At 44.9% G+C, this 15,032-nt stretch overlaps 1 long non-coding RNA gene across 2 annotated transcripts; it reads right to left on the bottom strand.

Moving 5' to 3' along the window:
- Positions 1-697: 697 nt before the first annotated feature.
- On the bottom strand, positions 698-8,643 carry LOC107207865. Of its 2 annotated transcripts, none has more exons than XR_004498608.1 (3): positions 7,267-8,643; positions 3,823-3,873; positions 698-1,116 (listed from the first exon to the last, which is right to left on the bottom strand). It is a non-coding gene; the product is annotated as an uncharacterized LOC107207865 (long non-coding RNA). The 2 variants fall into 2 exon arrangements; XR_004498609.1 differs by lacking the exon at positions 7,267-8,643 and adding an exon at positions 4,793-4,950.
- Positions 8,644-15,032: the final 6,389 nt, after the last annotated feature.

The raw sequence follows: 15,032 nt of genomic DNA, 5'->3' as shown, positions 1-15,032 counted from the left end.
TTGTATCATCTCCCAGTTCATGTGCTTGATTTGATTTTCTCATCTGACCCCTTTCCAATTTGCCTTAATTTGATTGTGGCCATCAACACACGGGCCAAGTCTGAGGGCTTCGTTGATTTTCATGTTTAGTTTCCCATCCCTCTCATTATGTCTCTAAATATTTCCTCTGGAAATAACAGCTCTGTGTTAGTTTTGGCTGCAATTCTTGCTTCCCCTATAAGATTGATCTCTGCTCACTCCTGAGAGTTACAAGTTGCACGCTGGATTAAGCCAGGGGTAGCAGCTCTAATTCTTGGATTTAGGGTGGAATTTTTCGGGTAGCAATTGATTCATGCATCTGGAAACCACTCCTCTAAACCTTGTTTTCTTCTGTGGGGATGACAAAAATCAGAAATAACAGTTCCTTGAGCATATTTCATTAATTCCTGATTGGGAGAGCGCCTGTATAACTGTTTTTAGGTCTGCACCCATTTTCACAAATATTACCTATAAGGCTCAAAACTCCAAGTTTTATCTCCTAGAGCAACATCTGCCCACTTCATCAGTCATTCCCCTGCAGATTACAACCAGCAATGAAAATGGAAAAAAAAAACTTCTTGGTCTCCTCCCTCTGCAGCAAGTTTGCCTGTGAGAGCATTCTTTCCACAGCACCATCATCACCAGATAATATATTTAATATATTTAATGAAAGCCATCACGTGCGTGGTGTGGGATTTCAAAGTGAGCATTGTGCCCAGCTGCACGGCTCAGGACTGGGAAAACCTGATGTGAGCAGCACAGAATCTCTGCTGTGGGCTCTGATTTTACACTGAATTTTATCCTAAATATCCCAGGGATGGGGGAAGGGAGAAAACAAACACAGGGGCTTCAATTTGCAGGGCTGAAATGTTTAAGAGTTAAACACGGGGAGAAACAGAACCCACGAGGCAGAGGAAGGGCTGGAAGTTGATGGAAAAGCCTGAGGATCTTGGTTTGCTTCTCCTGAAGGTCCCAGAGAGAGAAAGTAGAAGACAAAGCCAGAAGTTTTGGAGCTTTCTGGTATTCCTGTAAGGAGTTTACAGGTATTTTCTTACCTGTCTCTTATTTGGGGTCTGGGCACAAGAACATCTCTTTCTCCTGGAAAAAAAAAAAATCAGTGTGGGGTTTAACCTTGGTGTTAAAGCAAAAATTCATGATACAGGGCAAAGAATCACAAGATGGCAGCATGGTATGATCACAGAACAGACACCATTTATTCCAGCACCTTGGGATTATTATTATTATTATTATTATTATTATTATTACAACCAGAAAAGCATTGATGGCATTTTTTAACCACTTGTCCAGCACTCCTGGCAATTTCTAAGTCCTGACCTTTACACAATCCCATCATTACCTGAGGGAGAGCCTGTTTGGCTGTGAACAGTTCAGCTGGCACACATCAGGGTGTTCAGCCTGTTCCTGCTGTACCCCACCTGAGCTTTGTGCTTTCCCAGCCTGCAGGAAAAGCTGCTGGAGCCTCTTCCCCAAATTGTGATTCCATCTCATCCCAGCTCCAGGCTGGGGAGCTTTCCTTAGCTCAGCACATCTCCTTGGGCCATTAAAGACCTGGGATATTTTAGACCATAAAATACCCTTTTAACAGCACAGTTTAATGGGAATTCCATTGGAGATGGATGAGGATCACCAGGAATGACCCCCAAAAATTGTGAAGGAGAAGCAAACTCCACTTGAAACAAGCTGAAGGAATTCTTTGAGCCCCCCTGGTTTTGTCCTGTGGATTATTAAGCATTTTTTTCATGGTTATGGGTAAAAGGACAGGCCCATGCTGGGAAACAAAGGATACAAATTTCTAATTCCCATTTCTTGATCTTTTCATTCTTCTGTGGTTTTTCTCATTCACAGAAATATTTTAGCTGCTAATGGGTGCTTATAAAAGTACAGACCTAAAAATGGGTAATGGAAAGAGCAGACATGATTAGGAAGGTGCTGCCAGTGAGATTATTGCTCAAATCAAAACACTGCTTGCTTGCACTTCTTTCATTTTAGGATAATTTGAAAAATGTTTCTAAAAATTACATTAAATGCCTTCTCTTTTTTTTTTTCCTTTCTTTTTTAACTTGTTTTCAGTGTCATTTTGTACCCTGCACTGGACTAAGGGCACTTTTCCCTCAGCAGCAGATGCTCAGGAACCACACATGAACTCTGATTATATATGAGCAATAGTTTTCCAGAGACTCATAATTTGGCTAAATTTGGATTTTCACAGGTGTTTCAAAGAGCACATTCTTGGCCAGCGTGGCAAAACTTAACCAATCTCAGCTTCTCTCTTTTCTCAACAAATCAGCTTTGTTTTTTTGTTGTCTATAACCTCAGTTGGAGAAATGGCTGAACCTTTCAGCACAAATATCTTGGAGTCTGAAGTGAAAAATAGCTCGGAGCTTTCCAGCACAAATAGGGGAAAAAAGAAACATTACCCAGCCTGCAAACCTGGATCTTATCATTGGGAAATGGCAGGCAGCCTTGGGAACAGGCACTGCTAGGGGCATGATTTGTAATAATTCTGATATTCTGATCTCTTTATCTTCCTGCTGCATCTCTGCTTTTATCTTCCTGTTGATGCCACGGAATTCCTGGCACCATTTTATTTTGTTTTTTTCCCCCTTTTGCTTCATGTTGGAGATTGGAATGGCTTCATTTGTATTATTTGGATAAAGCATTCCATGCTGTCCTTGTCTCAGGGCTTGGGATGAGGTGTGATTATCCTTTCCTTGGCTGGGGGACTGGGTCCTGCTGGAGGATGGAACACGGAGCAGTGAGAACCTTCTAAGGGCATGAGAGGACCTGGAGCGTCACTGGATGAGATGGGCTGGATGCAGGCACTGGTGGTGACAGGGAGGACGTGAGAGCCACCTCTCTCCTGGCTCCTGGGAAATTGGATCCATCCCAGCTGTCCTGGCATGGGAATTCCTTGAGGTCCCTCATCTGAATGTCCCCACGCTTGCTGAGCAGACACTTGAATCACGATATTGCTGCTATAAATATCCCCGTCAGCCCGAGCCCGGCTCCTGGGGACAGGGAACAACCCTTCCAGACCTCCTGATATGGCTTGAGGAGCTCTTTGGAGGGAGGCTGGCAGATCCTTGTCTCCCAGAGCACGCTCTCTCATTAGGCAGAGGAGGAGGCGGCGTTCCCTGGGAGCGCTGTGCCCCGAGAGCCTTCCCCACGCACTTGGAATTCACATCTCCAGAGCTTGGGAAGAGCTGTCAGCAGCAGGGAGAGCAGTGTGGTCAGACAGGTTCCACCAGCCTGGCTGGCTGAGGGATGAGCCAGGATGGAGGAGGTTGGTGAGGAGCATTCTGGGCTGTTCAGCACCACTCTGTCTCCATCTCCTGCTGTCCTGGGAAGTCCTTCCTGAAGTTATGGCAGGGTGGAGCTCCCCTCACCGTGCTGGGACATCACCATCTTCCCAGGAGACTCCTTTGGCCACGGGGTGAATCCCTCAGCAGCCAAATTTCCATCCCTGGACACCCAGCTCTCCCTCCTTGGCATTTCCCATCCAACATCAAACACAATCCCAAAAATACAATCCCAAAATCCAGGGCTTTTTCCTGCCTCATGAACACCCTCCCCATCCTCCTCCTCCTCTGCCCTAGCACATCTGGAATTCCTTTAGCAGCCAGCTGCAACAGGATCCTCACCAGAGCCTCGGGAACACCTTGAGCTGGTTACAGCCTCTGAAATTAGGCAGCCAATAAGGGGAATTTCCTTTAATTACCCTTTCAGGAATACCTAATGAGCACCTAAATAAATGCTGGAATGACACAATCTGCAGGTAGTTACCTTTTCAATACATCCTGCTCCATGGTTTGCAGTTTCACCACTCATTAGGACCTGCAGAAGTCAAGAAAAGTAAAGAGAATGCATGTTAACCCCCCCAAAAAAGACTGTTTTGAATATCTCTATCTTGCAAGATCTGAGTGGAAATGTAGGATTTGCCTTATTCTGGGGGATGCTATCACAGTGAACCAGTGACAGGCTATTAAAAAGTATCCAAATTAAAACAAAAAACAATATTTGGGGTTTTTTTATTATTAATTTGGATACCAAAAGTACCCCAATTAAAAAAAAAGCCCAAATATATTTGTCCTTTTTTGTCATTATTAAGACCACAACTCTCTTATGTTTTTGTGGCAGCTTTTGCTGCATTTTTTTGTATCCCTTTCATTTAAAAATTTATTTTTTTAAAAAAAAAGAATATTTAAAAATGATTTCTTAAAAAAATTAAAAATGATTTCTTAAATAAAAAAATTAAAAATTATTTCTTAAATAAAAAATTAAAAATTATTTCTTAAATAAAAAGTTTTAAAATTATTTCTGATCATGCCATCACTCTACTGTGACTCTGTGTGACACCTGCTTTTCTTAGTTGAATTTCTCCCTGCAAACTTTCAGTCCTGTCTTACCCCTCTAAACTACCCTGTGGGCAGGACTGCAAACTCAATGGAATCAGGGCCACTTTTCAGGAAAATGATAAATTTTACCACCATTAACAGCAAGATCTGCCAGTGGAAAGGTTGAAATGCACCTGAAGCAGTGATTTTTGTCATGTTACAAGGTAAATAAGAGAGATTTTCCAGTTTGGTGGAAAATATGAGAATAGAACATGCTCACTTTAGACTTAACATTTTTTGATTGATCAAATAAATAAATATCCCTGAACTGGGGAAAAAAAAGAAAATCCAACCATAGGAGAAAGTGGTTTTTACATCTGTATTCAAACTATAATTAAATTCTAAATTGCTTGGCCTACCTGCTAATTAAGAAGCTCATTTAGAGGCTGGGTAAATAGCAGTCCAAACATGCCTGTCTGGGATGAACCGTGGGGATCCAGTCACTTCCCTGCTCCTAAAAAGATTTCTCTGGAAACTCAACAAATTTCAGCCTTGATGACAGATGGCCACGCTCCTCCAAAATTATTCCTGATTATTAATCAGGATTATAATAATTATTATAAAAATTGGAATTATTAATAATCAGGATTATCATTATTATAATAATAATCAGGATTATAATATCCTGATTAGGTGTTGTTTTAAGCACTGCAGCTAATGAGGAGTAGAGAACAGAGGAAAGAGAAGCCTCAGTTATTTTATTAAAGTTCAAAGGAAAATATCTAGGAATAAACTGAAATTGTGGACAAGACATTGGATTGAGAGGCACAGAGAGTGTGCTCTAATCTCTGATACCTGCCTCTGACATCCTAAAAAACACTGAATTTCATATAACACCCTGAAAACAACCGTTAAATAAAAGAACTAAGAGTGTCAGTATATAAATTAAAAGATTTTCTTAAAACACTGAGTGAAAAAGTTAAAGTTTAGAGTTTAAACTAGTTTAGAGAACTGAAGATAAGATAAAAGATTTCAAGTGTTGTCTCTTGTCCTTCTTTCTTCTAGAAGTTTTTAGGTAGTAATGAGAGATTAGATAAAGAATGCCACAGTGCAGCACACAGGTGTTGAGTCATTAATTCACTAAGAAAAATAATTTACTTATATAAAAAAACCTTTAAAAATATCTTTATTAGCCATTTTGCACCTTTCTACCTTAGTACACTTAGCTCCTTGTATGAATGTAATGCAAATAAAAGAAGAATAAACAACCAAGTCAAACAAACAAGAGAAATCTGCCTCTCTCTCAGCAATCCCAGTCCAAAAGAGAAAAGAAGCCAAGCACAAATGTCATATCAAGACATGTGAAGATGAAAATCTCAGGCCAGACACCATCAAACTTTGCTGTTTCTTTTCTTCCACTCCATGGGATTTGCTGAAGAAATCCTTTGGAAGGCTGAAATGGGTGGATTTTAAACAGGAAGCCATGAAGGGTGAGAGTGGAATCTCCTCACCCCCATCACTTCTCTGGGGTTTGGGATGGAAAAGTTTTGTTTTGTGGCAATAACAAGTGTTTGTGGTGAGAATAAATTTAATGGACTGGGAGGAAAGAAAGGTTCTGCCTCTGAAGTTCAGTGCTGCTCTCTTAAGCAAAGTGGAGCTGCAAATCAGAGATTTCTTTCCTAAATTAAACCTCTGCTGGTTCTTTTCATTTGATTATTGACATCATAATCAGGATGCAATTTGGTAAATATTCCCCAGATTATTTCCAAGCAGCACAACATGTTTAGTCTAGACTTAATTAAAGAAACAAAGAGAGAAAAATCCCAGCTCCTTTTCTTTTTCCATCATCAAGATTACAGCATTTATCAGTTTGGCTTTGCCCTCTGATTCCTATCACAGATTTCTGCTCCACCACCTAACAAACAGCTGGATGTGCTAAAGAAATAGAACTTTCTTTTTTTTCCCCCAGTTATTCATCGTGGAGGTTGGGAAAAAAACAAACCCTGATGAAAATGCAAAGGTTCTCCTTGGCATTAAGGAGAAAACTGAGCTTTTCCAAGGAATCCTTAGTTAAGAAGGGACTGAATTCATCTGAAGGTTTTCCATGTCTTTGTTGAAGCAAGAGGAAGTTTGAAGGAAAGTTGTACATGGATGAGTAAGGACTAACAAGGTCAAAATCCACAGGGACTCCTTCAGTGCATGGAGGACAGTTCCTGGAAAGGATTCCCTGTGAATATTCCCAAATTCTGGGATCTTCAGCACAGGGAGGACCTGGAGCTGCTGGAGAGATTCCAGAGGAGCCCCTGGAGCTGCTCCAGGGCTGGAGCCCCTCTGGAGCCAGGCTGGGAGAGCTGGGGGTGCTCACCTGGAGAGGAGAAGCTCCAGGGAGAGCTCAGAGCCCCTTGCAGGGCCTGAAGGGGCTCCAGGAGAGCTGGAGAGGGACTGGGGACAAGGGATGGAGGGACAGGACACAGGGAAAGGCTCCCAGTGCCAGAGGGCAGGGCTGGATGGGATCTTGGGATTGCAGGGATTGTTCCCTGGCAGGGTGGGCAGGCCCTGGGATAGAATTCCCAGAGCAGCTGGGGCTGTCCCTGGATCCCTGGCAGTGCCCAAGGCCAGGCTGGACATTGGAGCTCACAGGGGATGGTGGAACATTCCTACCCATGAATTTTTCAAGGTCCTTTCCAACCCAAAACATCCCACAATTCTCTGTAGTCTCGGCACATCCTGCTAACAGTGGAACATCCCGATAATCCCAGTGACAACATTCCACAGTTTGCAGCCCAGAGGGTGGCTTTGCAGAGCGTGGCCACCTCAGGTGTGGAGTGGCCTTGTGGCAACCAGGAAACCCAGAATGGCTGTGGGTTTATCTCAATCCCCAGCTGAGAATTACCTGATTTCACACTGTGAACGACCAGCTGAACAACGCAGCCTTCTCCATCCATTCCTGGAGATGATTTTTATCCCAATGAAAACAGAAAAAAGGGATTGCTCCAGTGTGAGTCACGAGGAGTGGGCAGTGTCCAGGACCTGCCTCTGCCTACCAACAAAAAACAGCAAATAAATGTTCCTGCAGCTGAGGACTGGTGGGGACTTGCCCCAAAGCCTCCTGCAAATCGGCTGCTAATGATTCATCAGAGAAACGAGGAATAGTTGTCATGGACAGAACATTCCTGATACCCTTATCAGCAAAACCTCAGAGCCTGCCTGTACCCATCAGCCCGGGTGGAAAGCACAAGGTGTTTAAAAAGAGGGAACAGCAGAGCTCTGTTTGCTCTCCTGGATGGATACAGCTCCTTGGGATCGAGGGATGCAAGGATTTGGATCATCTTCATCATCTCAGACCTGCCAGCTGCATGCAGCCCTCCCTCCTGCTGGCAGAAACGAGGCAGAGACAAATGGCTCACCAGGAAAATTCCATTTTTTGATCAGCAGCAATGAAAAGATCTCCCAGCAGAGCCTTTGGTGGCTCTCCAGTGGGAATGACAAATTAGCTCAGCCTCAGATCCGTCAGGGCCACAGGTCACGGCTCATATTTCAGCTGCTTCTTCATTCTTTCATTTTTCTTATCAATTATTCAGCAATTAAGCAAATTGTGATTGCGTTTCTCTTGTGGGAAGGGTAGCTGGTAAAATAAAACCTCGAGCCAAAGGTGCTCAGATGGCAAAGTGAAAATATTTTCCTTAATTCTGGACAGATCCAATAATCCCAGGCAAAAAAAGACAAAATTTTCTATGGGAGAAAAAATTCAGCTTAGTGAAAAGTAAATATATTTGAAATAATTGTATGAAAAAGAATAGTTTAAGTCCTTGTGTCTGTCTGAAGGATTTGCCACAGAGGTATCAAATTTATTTTACTTTGGCCAAATTATAGCAGTGCAAACTCATTAATATTCATATATATCAAAAATAGAACCAGGGTCTTCCTCCTTGCACATCACTGACCTCAAAAAAAAACCCTCAATCACATTAACTACTCCAAGGCACCTTTGCACTCCCTTTGAAATGATTCTAAATTAGATTAATTTACCCCAGAGCTGTGATTTGCTTCCATCAGCCTTGACTTCTGAGTCAAATTAACTTGAATTTAGCAGTAGAAGAGTTTCTTTTTTTAAATTTTTTTGGTGGATTTATTAGAATATCCATGATATAATTCGGCCAACGGAAAATAAATTTGGTATCTCTGTGGCAAATCCTTAAACAGAGATCAACATTTAATTAAATATTCTTTTAATTAAATATTAACATTATTCTTTTTCCATACAGTTATTTAAAATATATTCACTTTGCACAAAATTTTCCTTTCATAAAATTTTTCTTTCACAAAATCTTTCTTCCACAGAAGAACCTTTTTCACCTTTAAAATGAGCAGGTTATCCTTAATTTTACCCCAAAAAATTAAATCATGCAGAGGGAACATTCGAAAAATTGAAGGAATGCATAGAAAGGCTCAAAAGGACCTTCAAAAATTTTGGTTTTCTGGTCATCAAAGATGAGAAAATACAAACTGGCACAAATATTTCAATAATTTTTGCCCTAGTCAAGGGAGACAGAGGCGTAGCCACCCAATTCAACTCTGCCCCGACTTGCTCAGCAGCAACAATTTAGAAATTGGAAATGTGCAGGAATCAACCTTGGGGTGTACACGACTCATTTAGAAGGGATGCTTCCCAAAAATATCTCCCCAAAGCTTGGTGATATTCCCAAACCCAGCCCTTGGAGAGGTTTAGGGAAGGGGAATTTGTCCCTGTGATGGCTGAGTGAGGTTTTATAGAACTGGGATGATGGAAAACAGGATATCACATCCCTCTGGGGCTGCTTTTAGAGCTGGAATAAGAATTTGCAGGAGGAGCAGACACAACGGGGCAGGTGGAAACGTTCCAGGCTGGGTCAAGGAGGATATTGTGTCTGAAGGAGCGAGGAATGAGCCACAATACAGAGCTTGGCAAGAGAGGGAGAAATTGTTTGGATTGAAATAAAAGATAAAAAAAGACCAAAAGAAGGGAGATAGGAAACTATTGTAGCCCATCTGGAGGAAATCAGAGAGCAGCCAGGAATATTGATGTGGACGGAAAAGGGCCCGTGGTGGCAAAGCTCTGCTGCCTGGGATGGTGTGTGAGGCACAGGGCTCTCCTACCTGCTGGATTTCACTTATTCCTTGATTTTTGAAGCTTTTTGAAATGTTTATGACTCTCTCTAGAGGCCACCAGCCCAAAGGACATCGGGCTGTCCTCCTCCTCCTGGTCCCTGCCCTGAGGTCACCTCAGCCATCCAGATCCAGCTTTAAACAATCCCTCTGGGTTAAACTTTAAACAAAAAGTGATTTAAATCCCAGTGAATTCCCCAGGATGGTTCAAAGGAGGTGGAAAAGGGAAGGAGCAGCCAAGGATGGAGCTCATTTAATCCCACTGAAAATGCAACACAGCAAGAGGGGCCAGCACTTTTCCAGAGGAACAGGATCCAACAGGATTCCCCTCCCTGTTCCCTCCTGGACATCTGGAGGCAATATGGGAGTGGAGGTCAGCAGCCCCACACAGGGGGGAAAAAAATTCATTTAAAAATCCACAAATAAAGTCCCAACATTTAAAGGGATGTAGCACAGAGGACGATGTAATTTCATTACAATGAAAATGGAAATGAATTCTGCATTTGGCACTTCAAAGCCCTGGCCCTGATTTGTTTTGGGGAGATAAAAGCCCCCCTGGGGTGCTCAGGTTGGCCAGGCCTCCAGTGCAGCAGGTGCCAGAGGTGTCCCTGGATCCTCTGCTTGGACTGGGATGGACTGGGAAGAGTTCTGAGTCCTGGAGCTGTGGGGCTGAGCGAGCCAAAGGCCACGGCCTGGGCAGGAATTGCTTGGGAATGGCTCCTGGATCCTGGCAGTGCCCAAGGCTGGGCTGGACGGGGCTTGGAGCAGCCTGGGGCAGTGGGAGGTGTCCCCATGGAATGGGAGGGAATGGGATGAGCTTTAAGGTCCAACCCAAACCTCCCCTGGCCTACCCTGGGGCCATTCCCTCTCCTCCTGTCCCCGGGAGCAGATCCCAAATCCCCCCAGCTGTCCCCTCCTGCCAGGGACTTGTGCAGAGCCAGAAATTCCCCTGAGCCTCCTTTGCTCCAGGCTGAGCTTTCCCAGCTCCCTCAGGGATTCTCCAGCCCCTTCCCAGCTCCCTCAGGGATTCTCCAGCCCCTTCCCAGCTCCCTCAGGGATTCTCCGGCCCCTTCCCGGCTCCCTCAGGGCCTCTCCAGCCCCTTCCCGGCTCCCCCAGGGATTCTCCAGCCCTTTCCCGGCTCCCTCAGGGATTCCTCGGCCCCTTCCCGGCTCCCTCAGGGATTCTCCGGCCCCTTCCCGGCTCCCTCAGGGATTCTCCGGCCCCTTCCNGGCTCCCTCAGGGATTCTCCGGCCCCTTCCCGGCTCCCTCAGGGATTCTCCGGCCCTTTCCCGGCTCCCTCAGCCTCTCCTCATCACTTTCATGGTTCCAGGAAAATCCATCCTGCAGGGACGCTGAAAACGAGCTCAGCTCGATGTTCCTGGATCAGCCGTGGGACATCTCCTGACCGAGAAGGCAGCGCTACACGAGGTGACAGGGAGAATCCTCACTTGTAAATTAATCTGTCCGAAATTCACACAAATTGGCTCCGTTTACAACCAGAAAAAAACCCCCAAAACTTAAGGTTTAAATGGTGGAAATAATCTGATGCAACCATGGGAAGCTGCAGATGTGCTTCCCATCAGGATCAGGTCAGGCCATCTCCAAAAAATCCTAGAAATTCCCAAAACATCACGGGCAGGTGCCACAAATGGATTGAGAAGGTTCAGTTCTGAGGAGCAGGAGGTGAGGAGATAAAAACCAGGAGGAGCATCCAGAAGGAAACACCCCGGGAAGGGAGAGGGAGCAGGAGGGAAGAGGTTTGGGAACCTCACAAAGATCACAGCCAAAAATCAGGGTAAAAACATCTGGGACAGGGGGAGAAGCCTCAGGGATGTGGAGGTTTGGAATATTTCTCCTTTTGGGGAGAAGTTGGTTGATATATATATATATACATACAAAATAAATAAATAATATATACAAAATAAAATTATACATAAAAATAAAATAAATTTATACACACAAAAAATAAATTTATACACAGAAAAAATTAATTTATACACAGAAAAAATTAATTTATACACAGAAAAAAATAATTTATACACAGAAAAAAATAAATGTATACACAGAAATAAAATTATACACACCAAAGAACCACACAGGTAAAAAATTAAACATATAATTAAAATGAAATCATACGCACAAAAAGATAAGAGATGTAATCAAAGTGCAAAATGTTTTCTGCTCATTGGCAGAAAGCTTGAAACACCCATTCCACGAGGGATCCCTACCAATAATGAGGCAAAATCCACCTTTTTTTAAAGCTGGAGATATCTCCTGAGTTTCGTTGTGGGGATGGAAAGCATCCCTGCACTGAGGGGCCGCAGAGTGTCCAGGGAAGGCTTTGGAGCAGCTCAGGGAGCTGGGAAGGGGAGCAAAGGAGGCTCAGGGGAAGATTTCTGGCTCTGCACAGCTCCCAGGAGCAGGAGGGGACAGCTGAGAGCCTGAGCTCTGCTGCTGGCAGGGTTGGGCTGGCAGGGATGGATCCCAACCCTGCAATTCCTTCCTGGCCTCTGGAAAAAGCTCAGAATCCCTCAGGCTGCTCCTGCTCCCCAAACTGCCTGAGAGACAAAACCTGACCCTTCTCCAAAGGCTGGGCTCTGCACTTGTGGCTCCAGCAGCACTGCCAGAGGTCACAGGGGATATTGCTCTGTTCAGCACTAATTAAACATTAATGAGGAGCCTCTGCTCCTCCTTTTCCCAGCATCAGCAAGGCAAAAACTTCAATCCGTGCTCACAGGGGTGACAGCAACCACTGGGGACGTGCAGAGCTCCAGCATTGCTCTATAAAGTGAAAATCTGGAGGTGCACGAAACAAGAAAAGCCATTAATCCAAACGAAATTTGCATTTCGATGCAAATCATCCCTTAAAGATTTGAAAATGATCTGCACCCCCTCTGCTGGGCTGCTCCTGATGTGCAAACATTTATCCAGAGGCAAATTTCCAGGAGAGCTCGGCCTGCCAAGCATTTGGGGCAATGTCCCGTCCCTGTCAGGAGTTGTTGTGCACCCAACACCACGGGCAGCTGGAAAAAGCTGCAGAGAAATAACAACAGATTCCTCAAATAAAACAGAGGAGGAAATCTGGGAAGCGTTGGCTTTGCTGTGGACAAAATTGGAAAGGTTAAAGACAGTAAAAATCCCCACAGGTTATTCTGCATAAGACCATTATCTGCTGTTTTCTGTATCCATGAAGAATAAAAGCAGGAGAAATCAGTTCAGTTCTCAGCAAGAGGGATTTTTGTCAGACACTTAGGAAAAAACAAGGTAATTATTCTCAAAGAGGAGACTCTGAGGTGTCTGACAGGCTGAAAGCCACCAGTGAGGGATGGAAAACAAAGCAGAAGGACGGATGTGGAAAAGAAAGCAGTGTTTCCCTACAAAACCTTCCCATATTAATTGAAATTCAAAGCCAAATTTTTGATTTTGCTTTTAAGATTAAGAATTAAAAACAGGTTCTGCTGAATTGCCTGTACTAGTGAGCTGTAGAAATATAAAAGTATATAAAATCTAATTTCCACTAGAAAATATTTTTATCAGTTTACTTTGCCAAGTGAAGTAAAAATACCCAAAACCCCCAAAATCCTGAAAACCTCATCCAGGAAATTCCACTCTGCTTTCCACTTTCCCAGACTGCTGTCCCTGTGGTGTCAGTGGCATCACCTGGTGTGACCCCAGACCCCACTGTCCCCACCCCAGACCCAGCATTTCCTCACTGCTGCCTCGTTCTTGCCTTTCCTCCAAATTATTCCAGCCACAACATCTTAAAAATAAACTCTCAACCTGTTTCTTCCCAATGTTTTGGATATTCATGTTTTGTTTTTTTTTCCTTCCTCATTAAAATCCATTACAAACAAAAATCCCAAAATTATTAAAATCCCAAAAATTACATTTTGGGTTTTTTTTTTTCTTCCCCTAGTCCTCAAATATTAAATCTTCCACACCATGGGGTGAGGGCCACAGAACAGTGCCATGTGCTGAAGGATGGAAAAGCTGGGACATGGCTGAGCCTGTCCCAGCACTTCAGAATATTCTCAGAATGTGCAGGAAAGGGACTTGGAATTCCTGGAAACAACCTGAGCTTGGCCAGCCAGCCCTTCACAAACTCCAGCTCCAATAAAACAGCCCAGGCAACGCTCTGGGATGGTTCAGGCCATTTTTTCACCCATTAAATGGTGATTATTTATCCAAGCAGACACACAGCCAAGCTACAGCTGTTGGAATTTTAAACTGTGCCCAGAGAAATCTCCCTCTCCATCCCCAAAGGGTTTGGGAGCTCTCCCTTTCCCCTCTGGTGACACTTGTGTGACACTTTAATGACACTTTGAGCTGCCATTTCAATCCCATCTCTCACACAGACGGTAACAGGAATATTTGGGAGCTCACACGGCGACACAGCCCGCTCTGAACATTTACAAATGTTTAGCAAATGTCTTTGTTGGAAGGAAGAAACGAAACTCTTTTGTTTGGTGGGCTGAGGAGCTCTGCTTTGCTGACAGATGTGCTTTTCTGCTCCAGAGAAGTTACAATGTGCAAGGGAACGGCGCTGGGTGATGAATCACAACTGTTGGGGCCGATGACAAAAATGACCGAGCTCACATCTGGGCTCGGCTGCATCGAGGAGGGAACCGGAGCAGATCCCCGGGATGCTCAGCTGTGCTCAGGGAGTGGGGCTGGGAACAGCCTGGGGGGAGCAGGGGGGCTCCGGGACGTGGGGATAAGGATTGGTCTGGGAGATGGGAATGAGGATTGATCTGAGAGCAAGGATCGCTCCAGGAGATGGGAGCAGGGTGGCCCCAGGAGATTGGGAATAAGGATTGCTCCGGGAGATGGGAGCAAGGATTGATCCGGGAAATGGGAATATGGATTGATCTGGGAGATGGGAGCAAGGATGACTCCAGGAGTAAGGACTGCTCCAGGACATGGGAGTGAGGATGGCTCCAGGAGATGGGAGCCAGGATCACTCTGGGAGATGGAAGCGAGGATCACTCCAGGAGATGGGAGCGAGGATTGCTCTGGGAGCTAAGAGTGAGGATTGCTCCAGGGGATGGGAGTGAGGATGGCTCCAGGATCACTCTGAAATGGAGAATGGAGATCTCGTTGCTCAGAGATGGGAGATGAGAGCAAGGATCACTCCAGGAGATGGGAGCGAGGATCACTCTGGGAGATGGGAGCAAGGATCACTCCGGGAGATGGGAGTGAGGATCACTCCGGGAGATGGGAGCGAGGATCACTCCGGGAGATGGGAGCGAGGATCACTCCGGGAGATGGGAGCGAGGATCACTCCGGGAGATGGGAGCAAGGATCACTCCGGGAGATGGGAGTGAGGATCACTCCGGGAGCAAGGATGGCTCCAGCCCAGGGCCGCAGCTCCCAGGTAAGGCAGTGCCTGTGGAGAGATCCAGGCACTCCCAGGGAACCGAGCTGTGCCCACTCTGACTCTGCTGGGGGAGGAGAGCAGCACCTGGAAACACCAGGGAAACACTTTAAGGATCACAGGACAAACTGAGCTGGAA

The sequence above is a fragment of the Parus major genome, chromosome 8 (assembly GCF_001522545.3).
Source record: "Parus major isolate Abel chromosome 8, Parus_major1.1, whole genome shotgun sequence".
Classification (NCBI taxonomy): Eukaryota; Metazoa; Chordata; class Aves; order Passeriformes; family Paridae; genus Parus; species Parus major.
Note: the sequence above shows the minus strand (reverse complement) of the source record. Positions and strands in the feature narration are given on the sequence as shown.